The following is a 15795-nucleotide window of genomic DNA, read 5'->3' as shown; positions in this document are numbered from 1 at the left end:
TTTTGTTGGTTTCTTATGTTGAGTCAGAAAGAAAGATAGCAGTATGATATGTTATGTGACTATCAAATGCAACCTTCATGTTGCCTTGGAGATATGTTGTCCTGCCAGCATGCAATTGTGTCAATGGAACTGTGTTTGTACCAGTCTTGTCTTTCTCTTTGAGAATGCTATATAAACCACATTATTTATAGAACATTATCGTACAGAGCCTGTTGCAGTTATAGTAGGTGTGTTGATAATATGTACTCAGGAGAACATACATCAAGTGCAACAGTAGGGCACTAATGACAATGATCTGTGCGCCTGTCTGGCATGTAATGACTTTGTCATGTCTGGGAAGAGCCATCTATCTGTGGACCAGCTGAGGGTATGTCTGCCAGCCCCCCTCTCCTCCTACACTGTACCCTTCAGCATGGTCCTGCAGCTTTCAGCACTCCTTCCAGAGAACAAAACGGGGAGTATCAGCCGTCCAGGGTAATAAAAAGAGAGAGAAGGAGAAAAAAGACACAGAAAGAGAGGATGAGGGGGGGGGACAAATGGTCCCATTAAAGTCAGCAGCTGCTTGCTCGCCTGTGCTCGAGCCGGTCCAGTCGGCCCTGCCGTCCCATAATGATGCCAAGGTCAGGCGGGCCGTGCAGCGCGCCGCTGCAGTGCCATCCATCACCCGCCAGGGCTCTAATTATCCTGCAGATCCCTAACCAAGCGTGAGATGTCATTACGCAGATGGGAGCTCCTCTAGCTCTCTCTTTCTCTGGCCGTGTTTGTGTGTGTGTGTGTGGGTGGGGGGGGGGGGGGGGGACAGGAGGAGGAGGAGGACAGGGCTGTCACCCAGCTCTCGGTACATCCAATGCCTCGGAATTGTCATTAGACGGGGCAATGTAGCTCAAAATAGCAAAACAAAAAGCTGCATTCTCAGAACATAATGATTCAATATTTCTGTACTGCACTTCTACACAAAGCTGATGTCGACAAGCTTAGCCAGACCAGCAGAGCATCAAAATGATTGTAGGACAAGCCCGGGTCCATAATCCTAGTACTTTCCCCTCCATATCTCATGGCAGCGTTTATTCTTCTCAGCACCAGAAAGAAAACACCCCCCAAAAACGATTTGTTGCTGTGAAAACATTGCGTTGAGTAAGTCAGAAAAATCTTCGTAATGCTTCTCTCACGGAGGCTAAAGAAAGAGATTTAATTGCTGCTATCAGCTTTTGAACCTAGGTTACCCTCACGCCCCAGGCTTTCCCTGTGCAGCACCTAGAGCACATATTTCATCGTAATGAGAGGTGAATTCAGGGAAGAAACTGTGGGGTGCAGGAACCCAACTGAGAAGAACTGTGTTAGGGGGGAGGGGGGGGGGGGGGGCGTGACAGGAAGGAGCAGAGGAGATGGAGAAGACAGACTGAGGGAAAGATGTGAGAGACCCAGGGAAATGAGTGAGGCACTGAAAGAGAGAGAGGAGGGGCAAGAAGAAGTGAGAAGAAATCGGAGCGACGCTAGGAAAAACCTGTGAGGAAGTAGATGAGAAAAGAACAGACAGGATAGAATAAGGGGAGCAGGAATGAGTGACACAAAGAGAAAAGACAAGCAGAGGTGAGAAGAGACTTGTGCAAGAGGGAGTGTTTGAGGAGGGTGAGGAGACAGTAGGTCATAGGAGAGGGTGAGGTCATAGGGGGTAGAGACTGGAGAGAGGAAGGGGTTGTTGATAGGAGAGGTCAGGAGGAGAGGAGAAGGCTTTTAGTCATATTATTGGCTGCAACAGTACTCACCTCTCCTGTATTCACTGTAGCGTTAGACAGACATGGGAGTTGCTCCATAGGTCCCCCTGCCTGATAATCCAGTCTGTGACATGCAACACCCATTTCTATTAGATGTTATTGGGATTCAGTGAGCGGCTTCCCTCCGTCTCTTTCTCTCACACACACCCTTCCCGCCCACACACACGTTCGGTTTCAATCTGGGGTGTTAAAATGTTGGTCAGGCGTCACACACATAAGGTTTAGCAGCAATACAGCACGTCCAGACAGACAGACAGAAAGAGGGGGGGGGGGGTTTACTAAGCAATATGGAATGCTTTAAGGTCATTCCAAGGATGATTTTGATATTGATTTTTGAATTTTAAGTTGAATTTTTTCTTTTTTTTGATGATGAAAAAGAAAATTGGCCCTTACACACACTTTAAGTAACAGATTAACTATATGGAGCAACAGATAATCCCCCCCCAAAAAATCGAAAGGAAGTGTCTGTCTTATATCTGAGAGACATAAGAAAGATTGGTCCCATGTTTCATGAGCTGAAATAAAAGATTCCAGAATTTTTCCATAGGCACGAAAAGTGTGTTTCTCTCACATTTTGTGTACAAATTTGTTTAAATCCCTGTTAGTGAGCATTTCTCCTTTGCCAATATCATCCATCCACCTGATAATATCGACGCATACACTGATTCGGTGAGTGAGTTTATAAGGAAGTGTATAGGAGATGTTGTAACCACTGTGACTATTCAAACCTACCCTAACCAGAAACCATGGATAGGAGGCGGAATTCGTGCACAACTGAAAGCACGAACATTTAACCATGGAAAGGTGACTGGGAATATGGTTGAATACTAACAGTGTAGTCTTAGCCGCGTCCTAGCCGCGTCCTCGGAGCATGCGCAGACCAGCTGACTGGTGTGTTTACGGACATATTCAATCTCTCCCTATCCCAGTCTGCTATCCCCACATGCTTCAAGATGGCCACCACTGTTCCTGTTCCCAAGAAAGCTAAGGTAACTGAACTAAATGACTATCGCCCCGTAGCACTCACTTCTGTCATCATGAAGTGCTTTGAGAGACTAGTCAAGGATCGTATCACCTCCACTTTGCCTGTCACACTAGACCCACTTCTATTTGCTTACCGCCCCAATAGGTCGACAGACGATGCAATCGCAATCACACTGCACACTGCCCTACCCCATCTGGACAATAGGAATACCTATGTAAGAATGTTGTTCATTGACTAGCTCAGCATTCAACACCATAGTACCCTCCAAGCTCATCATTAACCTTTAGGCCCTGGGTCTTAACCCCGCCCTGTGCAATTGTGTCCTGGACTTCCTGACAGGCCAGGTGGTGAAGGTAGGAAACATCATCTCCACGTCGCTGATCCTCAACACTGGGGCCCCACAAGGGTGCGTGCTCAGCCCCCTCCTGTGCTCCCTGTTCACCCATGACTGCGTGGCCATGCACGCCTTCAACTCAATCATCAAGTTTGCAGACGACACAACAGTAGTAGGCTTGATTACCAACAACGACGAGACAGCCTACAGGGAGGAGGTGAGGGCTCGGAGTGTGGTGTCAGGAAAATAACCTCTCACTCAACGTCAACAAAACAAAGGAGATGATCGTGGACTTCAGGAAACAGCAGAGGGAGCACCCCCTATCCACATCGACGGGACAGCAGTGGAGAAGGTGGAAAGTTTTAAGTTCCTTGGCATACACATCACGGACAAACTGAAATGGTCCACCCACACAGACAGGCACATCTGCAGCCAACTGATTAAGGACTGTTGTAAGGGGTTTTCAGGGGTTTTACTCCTTACAAATCATGTATATTTCACCTTAATTTCCCTTAAATGCAAAATTGAAAACATTAAAAAGAAAAATCAAGGATATTGGGTATGTACACATGCTTAAGTTTTCCAAGTAAGAATTAAGTCTGAATTAAAATATTTGGAATGACCCTGGAGAAACACCAAACTCAGTTCACTTTAAAGAAGTTAAACCACATCAGCGATACTCTATCCTTTAGATTCTAAGAAAATAAAATACACTGTCTCAAATTGAATTCATCAGAATTTATATAGCAGGTGAAAGCCTTATTATTAAAGCCATATTTATTTATTTTTCACATTCCTCTAATGGGCTTAAATACTTTTGCCCCCCCCCTTGCTCGCTCCAAGTGTATCTTCTCTCTCTCTCACCTCACCCTCTCTCTTGTCTTCTCCTCTTTTTTCCTCTATATCTGCACCTTCCTCTTCCTCTCTCTTCTCCCCTCTCTGCTCTTTTCCTCTCCCCCCTCTCTCAATACTTTATCTCTCATCTTCCACTCTCTCCTCTCTCTTGTCTTTCCCTCCCTCTCCTCTCTTCCCCCTCCCTCTCCTATCTTCTGTTCTCCTCTGCTCCACTCTCTCTCCTCTCTTCCCCGCTCCTAGTTCTCTCTTCCACTCCCTCTCCCCTTCCTTCAGGGTGCACACAGATGCTTTTCCACCACAGATACTGGCCCTCATATAAAACAGACACAACACAGATACAGTGGTTGCATGACAATATGTAGCCTTGTTCACATTGCTTTACAACTGTTAGATGTATAATGAAATGTAATTATTTTAATCAAATGTGCTGACTTGGTCTTGACGTATGGCAGTCGATACTGTATCTCGCTTAAGATAGGGTAGGTAAAGGTCTGTGTACCAAACTTCAGATGTACTCCAGAAGTCTGGAGTGACATTAATTAGCCTCAGCTCTGTGGAGTTGTCTTTAGTGTATGAAACTAAATGGAAAATGAACAGGAAATTACAGGTTACTAAAAGTAGACCCAGTGTTTCCTCCACACTTATTCGGTAGCGGCGGCGTTCAGACCCCTAGATGTTTTTCACATTTTGTTACATTACAGCCTTATTTTAATTGGATTAAATTGTCCCCCCCCCATGAGTCTACACACAATACCCCATAAGGACAAAGCAAAAATGGGTTTTTAGCCTTTTTTGCTATGAAATATCACATTTACAAACGTATTCAGACGTATTCAGACCCTCTACTCAGTACTTAGAGCCTTGAGCCAGTATGTAGGACGCTACAAGCTTGGCACACCTATATTTGGAGAGTTTATTCCATTCTTCTATGCAGATCCTCTCAAAATCTGTCAGGTTGGATGGGGAGCGTCGCTGCACAGCTATTTTCAGGTCTCTCCAGAGATGTTAGATCGGATTCAAGTCCGGGCTCTGGCTGGGCCACACAAGGACATTCAGAGACTTGTCCCAAAGCCTTGTTCTGTTGGAAGGTGAACCTTCGACCCAGTGTGAAGTCCTGCTCTGGAGCAGGTTTTCATCAAGGATCTCTCTTTACTTTGCTCCATTTATCTTTCTCACGATCCTGACTAGTCTCCCAGTCCCTCCTGCTGAAAAACCACCACCATGATGCCACCACCATGCTTCACCGTAGGAATGGTACCAGGTTTCCTTCAGACTTGACGCTTGGCATTCGGGCCAAAGAGTTCAATCTCGGTTTCATCAGACCAGAGAATTTTGTTTCTCATGGTCTGAGAGTAATTGTATGTGCCTTTTACTGAGGAGGGGCTTCCGTGGCCACTCTACCATAAAGGCCTGATTGGTGGAGTGCTGCAGAGATGGTTGTCCTTCTGGAAGGTTATCCCATCTCCACAGAGGAGCTGACAGAGTGACCATTGGATTCTTGGTCCCGACCACGGCCCTTCTCTCCCGATTGCTCAGTTTGGTGGTTCCAAACTTCTTCCATTTAAGAATGATGGAGGCCACTGTGTTCCTAGGAACCTTCAATGCTGCAGAAATGTTTTGGTACCCTTCCCCAGATCTGTGCCTCGACATAATCCTGTCTTGGAGCTCTACGGACAATTCCTTCGACCTCATAGCATGTTTTTTTTATCTGACACACACTGTCAACTATGGGACCTTATATAGACAGGTGTGTTCCTTTCCAAATCATGTCCAATCAAGTTGTAGAAACATCTTAAGAATAATCAATGGTACAAGATGCGCCTGAGCTCAATTTCGAGTCTCATAGCAAAGGGTCTGAATACTTATGTAAATTAGGTATTTTTCGTTTTTTTTAATATATATATATATATATATATATACATTTGCAAAAATATAATAGGCTATGTTTAATGGGTCCCCTTTTGCCTTTTAAAGTTAAGGGAAATTTAAGAGGCCAATTGTTTAATTTAAGGGGAATTGATATGTTTTAAGGGAAAATGAAAGGTACATTTAATACTAATTTAAGGCAGTCCTGTTTCCTAGTGCATACACAAATACTTAAGTTATGATTAGTAAATGGTTTGTAAGGGAATATATTAAACCTTTTATGAAGGATCTTACGTCACGTATACGGAAGGAGTCAGGAAGCAGGTGCAGAAGGAGAGTTTAATAACAATGATGCAAGGCAAATGAACAGAACGCAAACGGAATGCGTAGTGAACATGAAAACAAACCAATACTGCCTGATGACTGAGGCTGCTGAGTGCTAAATAAAGGGAAGGTAATCAAGGTGATAATGGAGTCCAGGTGTGTGTAATGATGGGGAGCAGGTGTGCGTAATAATGGTTGCCAGGGCTGGTGGTTAGTAGACCGGCAACGTCAAGCGCTGGAGAGAGAGAGTGGGAGTAGGCTGACATCTTATGAATCATTATTACATACTTTTTTTTCTGTAAATGTGTGACTAACGGTAACTAGCTTAATAATATTTACAAATTTGAGAGTAATGATTAATAATTAAGTGAAAATGCCCTCAAAGCTGGTGTTTGGAGGATATATTGGCACGGTTGTTGTAAACCGTGTGTCACATTCTGACCCTAGTTCTTGTGTTATTTGTTTGTTTTAGTTGGTCAGGACGTGAGTTGGGTGGGCATTCTATGTTTTGTGTTTCTAGGTTGGTTTTCTGTGTTCGGCCTAGTATGGTTCTCAATCAGAGGCAGGTGTCGTTAGTTGTCTCTGATTGAGAATCATACTTAGGTAGCCTGGGTTTCACTGTTGTTTTGTGGGTGATTGTTTCCGTGTCTGTGTTTGTCGCCACACGTTACTGTTTCGGTTTGTTCACGTTTATTGTTTTTTGTATTCATAGTGTTCAGTTTGTTTTTTAAATGAACAACCATGGACACTTACCACGCCGCATCTTGGTCCGATCCTTGCTACACCACCTCTTCAGACGAAAAGGAGGAAAACCTTTACACCGTGCCAATATATCCTCCAAACATCGGCTTCGAGGGAATTATCACATTTATACAAGAGGTTACCAACATATTCAAATAATGTTTTACATATTTTAATTAAAAAATTTATTTTGAAGAATTTATTCATATTATTTCATCCTTCCACAAGATATAATCCCGACACAAATCTAGGGTTGCTACCCAAGCCGGCTGGTCGTTCATTCTTTCGGTTCTGTTGTCAGAGACGCGACCCAGTCGTTAAGTCTTTTTGTTCTTTATCTATGGAAGTGACCCAGACGTTCGTTCTAAATTCCCCATTGCCGTACTGGCTGGCAACATTCTTATCCCTTGCTTGCTAGCTAGCCAACTATGGCTAAATTACAGTCACGTCAAACATTGCAGCGAGATTAACAACAAAGTAGCTGCATTTGCGTTTGTTTCAGATGTTTTCTAGTGACATTTATTTGGATACATCATTAACAATGTGCTAATGATGCATGGTTTCACCTGACATAGAAAATGTGCTCTCTCGTCAGGACACTGTTGTTCAGAGGAGCTAGCCAACAATACAGCTAACACAATAACTTCAAACTGAAGCTGGGAAGACAGCAAACTAGCTGCACTTTGCTTCATTTTTCCTGTTTTCTATTGACATTTCTTTTGTATTACATCCATAACAATTATGCCGATTCATGATTTCGTCTGGCTGAGAAAAGCTGCCTGCCTGTCTGTCTCATCCTGACTCCCGACACATTCATTACTATGGGACAGTTGGAGGTCGAATTTCAATACAGAACATTTTTGAAAATATAAGAGAAAGACAGCAAGGTTTTAAAAAAAATCTCCGCTATTGAAAACCAATTGCTAGTCTAAAAGAAATGGAACATAATGTCTAGATGCTTTTTACAGTGGAGATCAAGTTGATAAATTGCCTGGCTGGGCTGATGAGACAGCGGATTGCGCAGTGAGATGGAATAGAGTAGATAGGCATTTCACGGTGGTAACTTGTGGAACAGACACAGTCTGAAATGCGGTTTTAACCAATAAGCATCCAGGATTTGACCCACCCGTTGTATAAATGAATAAAATATTTACTAATCCATTATAAATGCTTTATTACAAGGTGTTATTATAAAGTGCTTCCCTATAAGGTTTTAGGAATACTTGAATTACTTTGATTTGAGGATTTAAATCCATTTAGTCTATTACATTAAATTCATGTTTAAAACAGTGAGTTGGACTTCATGTGGAACACAGAAGTGTGGCAGGTGTGTGGACAAGCAAGCGGTCTGGACTGGAGAATTCCCTTTACTATTCCACAGGGGTTAACTCTGTACAAATTCCAATCCCATAGCCTTTCCCTAGTGCCTTTGGAGCTGAGATGATAAGACCTCTACAGAAGGATAATGTGGACTGGTTAGTTGAGGACATAGCCAGACACAAACCATAGCCAACCAAGGCTTGACTTCCTCTGTTGCTCATCAGTGAAAAGTAGGGGCCTGCTGTCAAGTTAATTAGGTCCCTGAGAGATTCCAATCGGATGGCACCAGGCCAAGCCAGTGTGCGCCATGCAGCGCGGGCCCACCTGCCTGCCTGTCTCCCTTCCCGCCTGTCTCCCTGCCTGCCTGTCTCCCTGCCCGCCTGGCTCTGGCTCTGGAGGCAGGTGGTGGGATATGGAGGCAGGGGAGAGAGAAGGAAGGAAGACTCTACCTTGGGTTTGTTGGGCGGATATCAAGGAGAAGCCCCCTACGGTCTCTTTGAAATGGTTGCGTGTTTTAGATCTTAGATCCTGGATCTCTCTCTCTCTCTATCTTTTTCTCTCACACACGTACACTGACGGTGGAGACGCGCACAACCTAGACCACAGCAGGGAGACTTAATCTGGGAGGATTTGCTTCAGTCAGTCTGTGTGTCTGACTGCCTGAATTGGGAGTTGAGTCGGAGCAAAGTTTTTTGTTGTTGTTGTTGTCATGCCTGAATCTCTTTCTCGTTGAAGTATGAACGCTCTCTGCAGGAAACGCAGCTCTGAAATCCCTGCAAACAGCATAGTGTTTTCCATTCTGAACATAAATTGTCCACTGTGTCCCATGCATGAATAGAGAGTCAAGGACAGGATGTAAATAGTGAGCTTTTTTTTTTAGAGTGGTTTAAATGAGCCTTCATGAGTGTAGGCAGCAGTTCTGGTGAAGGGGAGAGTAACTAAAGTTTCAAATCTGCCTCCCCAGCCTACACTGTGTGTTTGGTTATGCATATGCATGCGCTTCTTTGTGTGTGTGTGTGTGTGTGTGTGTGTGTGTGTGTGTGTGTGTGTGTGTGTGTGTGTGTGTGTGTGTGTGTACACTACTACTTTGTGCACGTGTGTGTGTTCCATCCTATGCCCATTGACTGTGAGACTGCTGGAATGCTTTTGAGGCACACCTAACCTTCATGGTCGTACTGCAGTATGAGTCACATACAGCCACCCCCTCTACCTGTGGGCACCAACCCACTATCACTAATTATTGTGAAATAGACACAAATTAGTTAGGTGAAATTCGTGACAACCAATATTTTTGTATACAGCGCATTTCAATAACAGATGAAGGCAGCAGGTTGCTTAAGACAGAAACGATAGGAGGGAGGTTTTTCTGGGAGGATGTTTAGGCGCATAATGCAAAGGTCTAGCAACCGAAACATCCTGTGTTTAAATCACAGGATTGACGACTTTAGCACTTTAGCTAGTTAGCAGCTTTGCAGCTACTTACTACTTTTTTTTCAACTACTTACCTAGCATGCTAGCTAACCCTACCCTTAACCCCAACCCTAACCTTAACTCCTAACCTTAATTCCTAGCCTAGCTAACGTTAGCCACCTAGCTAATGTTAGCCACAACAAATTGGAATAGTTTAATAAGAAAACGTTTAACGTTACTGGCTACAAATGTATTACGAATAAAATCATGTGGTGGACATGAAAATCGTGTACTAGACACGTATACCCTTATGAACAAAACTGTGTGTGCCTATCGCAAATTTCGAGTAAGCAATTAGTGTCTATTTCACAATAATCTGTGATAGGGTGTTAATGGGCACATGCCACACAGTCATGCCAACTTGGCAAGTAGCCCCCTGGAGAGGTCCACAGTGCCCCCCCCCAGACCCTGCTCAACATGGCACAGGCGTTTCATCATCAGAGAGAACCCATGGGTGCCAGCGCTGGTGCCAAGCTGAGCAGATGGCATGAACACATTGCGGAAGTGTCAGTCACATCAGTGTTCTTCTCTCTTACTGTCTTTATCTCCAACACATAAGGCGTGAGAGCACCATCTGTAGACCATTTTTTTTTAGGGGGGGGGAGAACAGTTTAAAGATGTACAGTAATAGTACATCACATTTGATCAAAAATCCGCACAAGATGTTGCGAGTATGCACTTGTTTTGAACCAATCGCGGATACATGATCGTATGCTTTTATATGATTCACGGTAATGTCAGTCAAATCTCTGTTGAGGTCGGCAAAGTACAGCGTGTTCGTATCAGTCGGATCCCTTACGACTAGTCTGGCCTCCTGCCCCTCCTGTAATGCATGGGTGTCCCTCCCTTTGGCAGCGTGCGGTTAGCTTGCTAGCATAGCCTGAGCATACCCAGTGGAGCCTACCCACAGCCGAGCAGTAGAGCAACCAACCCGCGGATCAGAGGGTCATTCATCCTCCACCGATTCATCACACATCCCACAGAGCTCCCAGCTCCTCGTGTCACCTTGACAACCCAGCCCACAGCCCACATCTACATGCCCTGGCTGAAACCTCACTATTGATTTAGAGCCTGGTGCTCTCTCTCTCTCTCTTGCGCGCGCGCGTGCGTGTGTGTGTGTGCATTGGTATCCATATAGGAGCCTATATTATTTCATGAACCAGTACTTTTATCAATATATTGAATTTTCAAATCACACCTCCAGATTCCTCCTGGCCCACCACATGACGCCAGGGATGTCCAGTCTGGGCTGGTGTGCAGTGCATCTGTCTGGCTCTCTGTCTGTCTAGCTCTCTGGCTCAGTGGAGGCTGAGGTATAGTGCAGATTTGGCTCCTCTCCAGCTCCGAAGTCAGCCTGGCACAGCAGGCGGGGGCTGTGGAGTGGCACTGCCAACTGAGGGCACTGCGGCATTTCAAATAGAAGAAGAGGATGGCAACCCAGTCATTTTCCCCAGTACTGATGGGGATGCAAATATTATGCATGTATGCTCACACACACACACACACACACACACATTTTTTCTCTTACACTATAAAGCAGTCTCCCTTTCCCTCAGCTCTGCCAGACATACTGTAACTAAAGCACAAAGTACTCTCACACAGGGCCTAAAATCCACTTATTAGCATAATTTAATTTCACTCATAATGAAGCCTACCTGGGCTGCCTTTTCTCCCTTGTATTTATTTCTCAATCTCTCTGTCTTCTCTCTCTGTCTTCTGTCTCTGTCTCCTATCTCTCTCTATATATGTGCTGCTGCTCCAGTTTCAACTGTTCTGCCTCCGGCTATGGAATCCTGACCTGTTCACCGGACGTGCAACCTGTCCCAGACCTATTATTTGACCATGCTGGTCATTTATGAACATTTGAACATCTTGGCCATGTTCTGTTATAATCTCCACCCGGCACAGCCAGAAGAGGACAGGCCAACCCTCATAGCCTGGTTCCTCTCTAGGTTTCTTCCTAGGTTTTGGACTTTCTAGGGAGTTTTTCCTAGCCAACGTGCTTCAACACCTGCATTGCTTGCTGTTTGGGGTTTTAGGCTGGGTTTCTGTACAGCACTTTGAGATATCAGCTGATGTACGAAGGGCTATATAAATACATTTGATTTGATATACCTGTCTCTGTCTCCTATCTATATATCTCTTTCTCTGTCTCCTATCTCTCTCTATACATCTCTCCCTGTCTCTGTCTCCTATCTCTCTATATATCTCTGTCTCTGTCTTCTATCTATCTATATCTCTCTCTCTGTCTCTGTCTCCTATCTCTCTCTCTGTCTCCTATCTCTCTCTATACATCTCTCCTATCTCTCTATATGTATCTCTCTCTGTCTCCTATCTCTCTCTATATATCCCTCTCTGTCTCTGTCTCCTATCTCTCTATATATCTGTCTCTGTCTCCTATCTCTCTATATATATATCTCTCTGTCTCCTATCTCTCTATAAATATATCTCTCTGTCTCTGTCTCCTATCTCTCTCTATATCTCTCTCTCTGTCTCTGTCTCCTATCTCTATATATCTCTCTGTCTCTGTCTCTGTCTCCTATCTCTCTCTACTCTCTCAATCTTTAATTATTCCTCACTCTCTCTCCCCCCCCCCCCCCCCACCCTCTCTCCTCTTTCTAAGTTTGAATTAGATTAAAGTCTGGTGTGTCCTCAATGAGATACAGAGACAAGACAGCCTTATTGCTTTTTGGCTCCTGTCCGTGTCGACTAATTCGCGCTGTAAGGACGCCCTGTTACTCTGCCAGTGAGAGGCATTCCTAAAATCCCCAACTTTCTCTTTTGTCTCACTAATGAATTCACTTGACTGGCAGTGGTTCCAGCAGAGGAAGACTCATCAGATGCCAAGTAAAGATTCGACATGAGGAGGGAAAGGCATAACCATAGCAGGTGCAGAGATGTTGCCGATCGATATCTCCACCATGAAACAGCCTTCCTTCGCTATGCATGTGATGAGTGCTTGTTTTGTCAAAGGTCAATGAAGACCTGTTTTCTCCTCCGCGCCATCGATTTTATTGGTTCACACAAGCAAAACATATTTTTGTGGGTAAATGGTAATTCCTCTATTGACGTGGACCCGGCCGGTTTCTGGGGGTGGGTTGACGAGGAGATGCATGGGGATGGTGGGGGTCCGCGGGGAGCGAATGATAGCGGATGTACGCTAATCTTTGCCCCGTGAGTTACGACCTTTCCGCTTTCATTAGCATTCCGCCAGCGTCTCCGTCCACACTGGCGCTCGAGTGGTTTGGGCGTTCTCACCGTTCCCCAGTGATTGAATAGAGTTCATGGATCTTTATTAAATGTTAATCAACCTCCTACTGTCTCAGACTATTCACTAGGCTCTTCTCTTTTTTCTCTCGCTCTATTTCTGAAATCTAGCTTCCGCGTCCATTAGTTCATCCTATGTCAGATTCATATAGGAAGATCGCACATAGCATGTATTGATATGTGTCTAAATGTATTCTCTCTCTCAGTTCCTCAAGTCGGTTCCTGATTTTTCATTTGGCTCCGCATTTGCAGAGCCTCTGCATCCACAGATTACATTGGATTCATGTAGGAGAAATGAGGCACCACGTATAGCATTGATATCGAAATATGTCTATTAATGTCAATTTCAGGTGACATCCCTGGTCCCTCTCCTTCTGCCACAGTCTCTGGACTGTAAACGGCAAGCCCTCCCTCCCTCTCCTCCCCAGTCCTTTTGGCACGTTGAGCCCAGCCAGTGAGTCTGTGTCTTTAAATGTGCCTGTGAGTGAGTGCTGCTGCTCGGATCAGAGGCTCTATCACCGCCAGGCTCCTGAGAATGATTGATGGCAGCCTTATTTACGCCATCAGGTTCCCTGCCACGAGCCAAAATGGCTGCCTGTTCCTACCGAGAAGAAAGACCCCCCCCCCCCCCCCCCCCCACGTCGAGGCAGTCATGCTGTCTTATAGGCAAAGAGGGATGACAGAGTGAGATAGAAAGAGAAGGGGAGAGAGAGAAATTAACAAAGAACCACCCTATTCCATTGGTATTCCTTACAGTAGGGTGCACTCAGATGTGAAGTCTATAAGCCAATGCCAATGATGAATGGTCGAGCGAACAATAGCCCAGAAGAAGATGGTGGCGGTGAGGTCTATTCAGTGTGGTGCGTGATCTTGAGATCTTATCGATTTTTCAGCCTGTGCCTGTAAGGGTGAGCATTGATGGATAACGTTCCCTGTCTTGGGCTTCACTCTAACGCCCTCACACCGGCCCGTGACCTTACGCCCAATGTCACTTATATCCCCAGCAACACCAGCCACCGGTGAGGGCCAGATCACTCAGAGAGGGAGGCACCTATGACAAGTGTTTTTTGTGTGGCCTGGCTGGCCTGTGTGATGGTGATTGGGGAGGTGCGGTAGATTGTGTTCCTGTGGTGATGCTGATGGGTATTGTCAGGCATAAGAGCACACGCATGGGTTTGACTGTTGAAACCACAAGCAGAATCAAGAGCACTAGTACAACCTACCGTGAAATGCTTACTTACAATCCTTTAACCAACAGTGCAAAACAGAGTTGAGATAATATTTACAAAATAAGCTAAAGTAACAAAATAGCAATATTTAGGCTATATACAGGGGTTACTGGTACCGAGTCAATGTGCGGGGGTACAGGTTAGACGAGGTAATTTGTACATGTAGGCAGGGGTAAAGTGACTATGCATAGATAATAAACAGTGAGTAGCAGCAGTGTGGTAGCATAGAGAACAGTCTATGACTTGGGTGACTGGAGGCTTTGAGAATTTTTTGGGGCTTTCCTCTAACACCGCCTAGTATATAGGTCCTGGATGGCAGGAAGCTTGGCCCCAGTGATGTACTTTGCTGTTGGCACTATCCTCTGTAGCGACTTACGGTCGGATGCCGAGCAGTTGCCATACCAGGCAGTGACGCAACCGGTCAGGATGCTCTCGATGGTGCAGCTGTAAAACTTTTTGAGGATCTGGGGATCCATGCCAGTTTCCTTAGGGGGAAAAGGTGTTGTTTTGCCCTCTTCACGACTGTCTTTGTGTGTTTGGACCATGATAGTTTGTTAGTGATGTGGACACCAAGGAACTTGAAGCTCTCGACCCGCTCAGAAGACTGAAAAGATTTGGCATGGATCCCCAGATCCTCAAAAGGTTTTACAGCTGCACCATCGAGAGCATCCTGACCAATTGCGTCCCCGCCTGGTACGGCAACTGCTCGGCATCCGACCGTAAGGCACTACAGAGGGTAGTGGGTATGGCCCAGTACATCACTGAGGCCAAGCCTCCTGCCATCCAGGACGTATATACTAGGCGGTGTCAGAGGAAAGCCCATAAAATTGTCAGAGATTCCAGTCACCCAAGTCGTAGACTGCTTACTGTGCTACCGCACTGCAAGTGGTACCGGAGCGCCAAGTCTAGGACCAGATGACCCTAACCCCCCAGCACATACTGTAGACTATTGCAGCATAGATACTGGAGGCTGAGACAAGGGGGGTCTGGGACACTGTGGCCCAGTCCGACCATACCCCACCACATAATTATTATTTTCCTGCTGTAGCAGACTAGCTCAAATTGAGATCCGACATCTATATATAGAACCTTTCAGTCGTTTCTCTGAAGGCCATGTTATGTGTGTGTACTCTATGAACCCACAGTTATACCTACCACAGTGTGTGAATGTATAGGCTCTATGGGAACAGCAGCACTCACTAGTCTGTCGCAGTCAAGCTCCCCTCTCTCTCTCTCCCTCTCTCTCTCTCTCTCTCTCTCTCTCTCTCTCTCTCTCTCTCCCCTCCAGTGTGATGTGTGATGGCCGTGTGAGTGAGAGAAAGTGACCTACATAACGACGCTCGCCTCATCTGTCTTTTGCATTTCAAGGGGGATGAATAATTTACCGCCTTCCCCCCCTCCGCAACATGACAGGCCTCAATAAAATTAAGTTAATGAGTGCCGGTGAAAATCAACGCCCCCTGAATTCAAAGGGGCTGTCGCGAGCAGGTGATCCCGGTCAACGCAGGTGGCTCTAGGCAGACCGCCACAGGTCTTCCAGCGACTTTTCCTCCTCGTTTTCCGGCGCCAGTCACTCAAATACTTTGGGGAACGGCAGAGAGAGAGCGAGAGAGATGCATTGGTAGAGGA

The sequence above is a fragment of the Oncorhynchus clarkii genome, chromosome 8 (assembly GCF_045791955.1).
Source record: "Oncorhynchus clarkii lewisi isolate Uvic-CL-2024 chromosome 8, UVic_Ocla_1.0, whole genome shotgun sequence".
Lineage (NCBI taxonomy): Eukaryota > Metazoa > Chordata > Actinopteri > Salmoniformes > Salmonidae > Oncorhynchus > Oncorhynchus clarkii.
The sequence above is the reverse complement of the archived record's forward strand: the minus strand, read 5'-3'. Positions refer to the sequence as shown.